General features: G+C 48.7%; 1 long non-coding RNA gene across 31 annotated transcripts in view; it reads left to right on the top strand.

Annotated features, from left to right (window-relative positions):
• Window positions 1-6,754, top strand: part of LOC140626990 (uncharacterized) — a 70,468-nt gene that overhangs the window by 6,605 nt on the left and 57,109 nt on the right. For 21 of the 31 annotated variants that reach the window (XR_012025958.1, XR_012025938.1, XR_012025944.1 and 18 more), the window contains exons 1-4: window positions 31-125; window positions 4,769-4,888; window positions 5,146-5,724; window positions 6,083-6,478. This is a non-coding gene — a long non-coding RNA (uncharacterized lncRNA). Of the gene's footprint in view, window positions 1-30; window positions 126-4,537; window positions 4,652-4,768; window positions 4,889-5,145; window positions 5,725-6,082; window positions 6,479-6,754 lie in introns of those variants that run through there. The other 10 variants (XR_012025965.1, XR_012025960.1, XR_012025966.1 and 7 more) reach the window with 5 other exon arrangements.

Genomic DNA, 6,754 nt, shown 5'->3' with positions numbered 1-6,754 from the left:
CAATGAGGTTGCCAGTTGACACCTTTGTGATGTCAGCAGCCTCAGGAGACTGCCTGGCTGAGGGAGGGAGAGTCCTGCCTCTCTCTCCTTCTGGGTTGGTGTGGTGTGGGGGTGTGTGTTTCTCGGTAAGCGGGGTGTCCCTGGGGGAATCAAGGCCTACAGTGTGGTGGTGGGGGGCTGTGCACCGGTTCCGGTGTGTGTGTGTGTGTGTGTGTGTGTGTGTGTGTGTGTATACCAGCTTCCCGAGGAGGTGTAGTGGAGAATTAGATTAGCTTGGATCCCCTAATCCACAGGCTATAGGGGAACCTTGGAAGTCTCTAGCACAACTCCCCTTCTTTACTGATAAGCAAAGTGCCTTGCCTAAGTTCAGTTCTCAGAGTGGGTCTTTTCCTCGGGAAGTGAATTCGAGTGGGTGCCAGTTTTTGGTGGCGTTGGGAGAGGATGGGAGAGGGGACCTCCTCTGAAAGTAGGAAAGGGAATTCCTCTAATAAGGTAGTGCTCTTCAGATTGCGTTCCTAGTGTGCGTACAGCCCTGTCTGAATTTGGAATATATATGTGTGCTAGTATTTAAAAAAAAAACCTTTAGAGCAGGTGTAAGGTACTCCCCTTAACACAAAACCTGAATGTATTAACTATCTGAATGCAATGATATGAACTATTTCTTACCATTACTATTCTCCTTGACTTTTAAAATAGTGGGTGCCTCTCTAGAGCTTCTAGTGGGAGTTTATATTCATTAACTGTTTGAGGGATGATGAGAGGCGGGGAGTTTTTTGGAGGGAAGGAGAGAGAGCCTGGAAGCTTGGGAGTTAGGATGTATCATCTACTCCATGGAGGAAGGGACCCTGGGCAGAAATGAAGAAAAACACTTCAGGAATTAAGATTTACACTTGGGGGAAAATAGGATTTCATATATAACCTAGCTGTGAATGTTAATAAAAGAACGCAACCTATATTTAGCTCAGCACAGTGCCTGGCACCTGGTATGTAATAAATATTTATTGAATGAATGATGCGTGAATGTCTCTGGTGGTTTGTTCCCTTTCTTGCTTCTCTGCCAAGAGAGAAATTAATAAACTCAAGTGGATTTGTGGCTGGTTAGCTAATGCTTGATTATGTTTACTTACTCAGCATTCCTAGGGTGACTGGCCGTGAATTAAGATGATGACTTAGGGGTGTTTACCAAATTGAAAGTGACCTTAGTTAAGTAGAAATTTCAAACACTTAAAATAATGACCCAAAGGATAGTTGTACTAATTGAAACAGGACTTTATTGATAGAGGAGCCACCCTTTCCTTATAATTAAAAAAAAAAAGAAAAAAAGGTCCTTGCTAGATCTTACAGGATTGCCTGGAGAAGGGTTTGGCCCATGAAGGCTATGGGGAAGAATTAATTTCCAGAGTGATGCGGGACCCCTCCTCTCCACCTCCCCCATCCCCCCATCTGGTCCCCAGCAAGTAGAAGTGGAGGGTGTGGCCTGGAGGGGAGAGGGCAGGGGATGTGGTGGGGACGCTGCATTCCCAGTGGGCTGGGCTTGCTCTCTGTTTCCTTCTGGTGAGATCTGATCGCTCACTGGTTTGCCAAAGCTTATGGGGTGATTTTTTCCTGACTTTTCACCTTTTCTTTTATAGCTCTCTCTCCCTCTTTCTGACTCTTCCAGGGGAGCCCATGTTTCCCTGTTTACCCATTTAGTTTCTAGCTTCCTGGCGGGGAGGAATTTTCCCAAGACAGCAGCCTCTGGCTCAAGCTTAGCTGCTTGGCCTTAGGATGGCAAGTGCTCTCACTTAGAAAAGCCTCAGACACATGAAAAACACCAAAGTTATTGGTGATACCAGTCAGCTCTGTCTCTTTCTTGGAGCATTGGCATTTTTAGCAAACCATTTAGCAAATGGTTAACGTCGAGGAACAGTCCTTTGGCCTGAGGTAGCTGCGTGTTTTGTGGTCCTGAGGCCTGTAGACCCCACAGGCTGGCTTCAGCTTTGCCAGGGTAGACCAGATCTCTAAAATGCATTCCTCATTTTGAGACCTGAGTATGTTATTTGCTGAATAGAAAATGACTGGACTAGACAAAGGAGAAGAGAGAATGTAGCCTTTCCTGACTACTTGATCTCAGAGCCTTTATTTTTATTTTTTTTAAAGATTTCATTTATTTATTCATGAGAGACACAGAGAGAGAGAGAGGCAGAGACACAGGTAGAGGGAGAAGCAGGCTCCATGCAGGAGCCCGACGCGGGACTCGATCCCGGGTCTCCAGGATCAGGCCCTGGGCTGAAGGCGGCCCTAAACCGCTGAGCCACCCGGGCTGCCCATGATCTCAGAGCCTTTAAAAGAATTTATCTTCAAGGAACATCTACAGGTCTCTTATTTCAGGGATCCTGCTTTGGGCAGTTCTGGAGGAGGCTGTTTGCCCTTGGCGGAGTTGCTTAACATCTCTGGGTTTTAGTTTTCTCATCTATATATTAAGAGAGGTGAACTAGAGAATTTCCAGCTCTCCTCCAGGTTTCCAAACTCCTACAGAGATGGGAAGGTTCCAGACACCACTGTGAGCCACTAGGGGCGGGTGGAAAGGAGCGCCTTCCTATTCCATCTGACTACACCGTGTGGCCCCACTTGGTCAGGTGGCTGCAGAAACAGAATTGCTCTCCCCGGTGAGCCACTGGTGCAGCTTCAGCAGCAGCTGAACACCTTAGTGTTTACAGCTGCTTCATAGGCCCACCTCTGCCCCCGAGGTGGCTGGAGTGACCGTCCTCCCATAGCACAGGTGCGGATCAAGCGCGCATGCTGCGGACCCTGGTGTCAGTACCAAGCCACTGGCTGGGGCTGGTCCTGGGCCGGTCCTGGGCTGGCTTCTATTTTTAGGTGTATCTGATGGAGTCACTGCCTTCCCTGCTTAACGATCCCTTGTCAGTGCCAGCGTGCCTCCCCTCGGCCTCTCGTGATCCGAAAGTCCCCGATGTTATAAGAGGAAAGGGCAGGGTGAGGTGGGGCGAAGTGGATGCGACCGAGGCACTCGGTTTCTGTCCCTCCCAGGGCCTGGATATCCTTTCTAGAAAACAAAGCAGGATGTTCCCTGAAGGCCACCCCACGGCCCACCCCAGATCTGTCAAGACCCATCTGTGCAGGGGAGGATAGAGGCTTAAGCCTTAAGACCCAATCCCTAGGGACAGAGATTCAAGCAACTACACAGTGCCTGGAACAGTGTGAGCAGTCCATACACGTAGCATAGATATTCCTCCCAGATGCATACGCACAGGCCAGGGGGAATAGAGTTCTGCTTGGGAGAGACCTAGAAGGAAACCCCTGTGCCATTTTATTAAGTTAAAACTGCTCATGTGTTCAGCTCAGGACCCTAAGTGGGGTTAGCAACCTGGGAGCACGTGACTCAGAACCTCGATCTGCTTCCCGGGCCAGGAATTTAGTGGGTGCTGGTCTAAGGAATGTTAGAATTTCAAGGACTTTGATGTAGGAGCTGCTTATGACACCCAGTTCACTCCAGACACTGTTTGTGTTGCTTTCAGCAGGGCTGTCTCAGTGGGTATGGGGTTTGGGGCAAGTCCCACGGGAAGCAGATATAAAGGAACAGGAAGGGTGGCCTGGAAGGGAAAAGAAGTCCTAAAATATGTCAGGAAGCCTGGGGCCTAAGGGCCAAATATATCTGTCTATCACCTTTCTATCTATCTATCTATCTATCTATCTATCATCTATCTATCTATCTATCTATCTATCTATCTATCTATCATCTATCTATCTATCTATCTATCTATCTATCTATCTATCATCATCTTTATCTATCATATATCTATCATCATCATCATCTGTCATCTATCATCTATTTACCATCTATCATCTATCTATCATCTTATCTATCATCTATCATCTATTATTTATCATCTATCTATCTATCATCTATTATCTATCTATCATCTATCATCTATCTATCATCTATCCATGAGCCTTGAGTCTGTTTGGTACCAGCTAGAATGAACGATTTTTGCCTTTTCCCTTCAGGCCACCCGAGTCCTGCTCAGGAGATGGACCCTTACACAGTGCAGGCTGGAGGAAATCGCTCCAGTCCCCCTCTTTCCCAGGGATGCCCATGTTTTCAGGCTGCTTCCACATTATACATTTCGGTAGCATTCATTACCCCAAGGAATCCAAGGGAAGCCTTGAAATTTCATACCATTTTGGGGGGATTGGATCACATTCTCAGCTTCTAACAAACTTCTATATACTGTTGCCCATGGCTAGGCTCGTGCAGTGGTCATTATGCCCGAAACTCGCATTGTGACTGCCCAAGCCCATTGATTTGGGAGGAGAACACTGGGCTCTCTTTCAGCACGGGAGGGACAGCGGTGGTGTCGTATGAGCTTCAGAGTGACTCTCACTGAGTGACTCTGGGCAAGCACTTAAGCTTTAGGGGGCATGTTTCCTTTTTGATAAAATAGGGATGCCAAGTAATTGCTTCTTCAGGGTTGTTATAAAGATTGAATGTGATTTAATACAGCACAATATCTACCATTTATATTCACCCTGCCAGACATGTGATCCTCCCAGCAACGCAGTGAGTCCTGTGGCATGACCCCATCTTATAAGTGAAGAAAAAGATGCTCTAAGAGGTGCCATCTGTCCAAGGTTGTTACAGAGCTGATGGGTGGGTGATGAAGGCAGGATTTGGCGAAAGCTTCACTTCTGAGGGCACGTTCTTAGTTACTGAGCTGTACCACCATATATGCAAATGCTCCAAAATGTTCCTTATTGTTTTTTACAGGCTCCAAGGAGTAAATTGTCCCCTCCTAGGTGCTAAAGGGTACATGAACTTCAGGCCAGGTCAAACCACTGATATGTGATCTATTTACACTGGGGGTTCCTCATCTTTTAAAAGACAACGGTAGGTAACTTTATTTTATTTTAAAGATTTTACTTATTTATTCATGAGAGACACACAGAGAGAGTCAGAGACACAGGCAGAGGGAGAAGCAGGCTCCCTGCGGGGAGCCCGATGCGGGACTCCATCCCAGGACCCAGGGATCACGCCCTGAGTCAAAGGCAGACGCTCAACCACTGAGCCACTCAGGCGTCCCACTTTTTAACTGTAATGTCTTACGTCAACCTTTGAGATTGTTTTGTATAATTTTCCTTTTGCAGGCAAGGAAGCTAAAAGGAAAAACAACTTTCCTAACCTCACTGAACGAGTGAGTGGCACAGCCAAGCAACAGTTGACTTGTCGATGCCTGAGGTGACTCCGGTTCCTGGGTAGCCACTATGTAAGGAGGAGTTCCTTCCAAGACAATCTGGAACATGCTCTATCCATTGAACAGGCCGATGGGCATTTCATACTTGCCAAAGCCCCAGATGGTGCCGAACCACTCTAGTGGAAATGTCTCTGTAATCCAGCATGGTGACCCTGCCCCCCGGCCTGCCCTTCAGAGCAACCTTGGACACTGAAATTCTAAAGCAGTGTTGGCCTTTTGTGGTGTCTCAAGAGCAATCCGTACCTCACAGAGGCTCTGGGAAGTTAGGGGGAGGACAGAAGGGAGTTGAGTCCTTCTCTCCTTCAGCATTCCTAGTGGACAGATTTTCAAGACAATATGTCATGTGGGAGGTAGAAACTTGGAGCACAAGTGCCTAGGGCAACGTCAGAGTTCCCGCACTGGATGCCATGGAGAGGGGCCCTCTTGGCATCTGGTGTGGAGATCAGAAGGGAGACCATTAATCCTGAGAAAGGTGGGTGAGAAGGTTTCTGAGTCTCACACAGTGTTTCTGGTGTCTTTGAAAGGCTCTTAGTGTTTTGGAAGGGCCGGCTGTCAGAGGTACATGGAGTGATATGGGTGCGTCATGGTGATATTCCCAGGACAAATGGGGGGAGGCCTGGGGAGCTCCCGGGAAGAAAGCTTACTCTACTATGGGTTTTGCCCACAAACCTGCTCCCATGGCAGGGTCTTCCTAGAGCCTTACTTCCTGGACAGATTGAAGAAGTTACCTCTCCGGCCTGTCTATGGTCCCATTGATACCAAGTTGGGGGAAAGCAGATAGTTGAGGGACCGGTTGACTTTATGATAAATGCTTTTGCCCCCATCACCAGGCTGACTCTCAGTCTGAGCCCTGCTCGAAGAGACCCCGAGTATCCGAGGGTCAGGGGCAGGATCACTAACCTGTCATGGGGTGTAAATAGCCCCTGTTTCACGGAGCGTGCTATCTACCTTCCTGGAGAGCTTGCTTCAGACAAACGGCTTTCCACTCCCCAAGCCAGAGAGGATGAAAGGTCAGAAAAATGCCTCTGAGAAAATCCTGGTGCGTGCGTCCTGCTGCGTCATCTGGCCACTCGCCTTCGCCCCTTCTCTCTCAGCCTACAGCTGCCACTCTTCTGTGCAAAAACGGGCCACGCTGGGTTCTCTCTGAGAGAGATTCTTTTGCTGTTGCCCTAGTAACAGAATTATTAAACCAAGTTCCAGCCTCGGGAGTATTTGTGCCTGGTGAGGTAATGTCTGTCGCATGCAGCCTTTCCATTCCCACCCCACCCCCTCGCTTCAGGCCCTCTGTATCTCACACCTAGACTGATGGACTCAGCTCCTCCCTGGCCTCGATGCCTCCTGCCCACCCTGCCCGCTGGGGCAGCTCCCAGCTGAGCAACACCCTTTCTCAGGCCCAGAGACTGTGTTGGTCAAGTGCCCCATCGGCCTGGCATTCAGAGCACTCCCCCCACCCCCGCCCCAACATCGTGGCCCCCTACCACCTTCCTGAAGCCTACAGTGCT

Source organism: Canis lupus, chromosome 38 (assembly GCF_048164855.1).
Source record: "Canis lupus baileyi chromosome 38, mCanLup2.hap1, whole genome shotgun sequence".
In the NCBI taxonomy this organism is placed as follows: Eukaryota; Metazoa; Chordata; class Mammalia; order Carnivora; family Canidae; genus Canis; species Canis lupus.
This window is presented reverse-complemented; position numbering and strand designations above follow the sequence as displayed.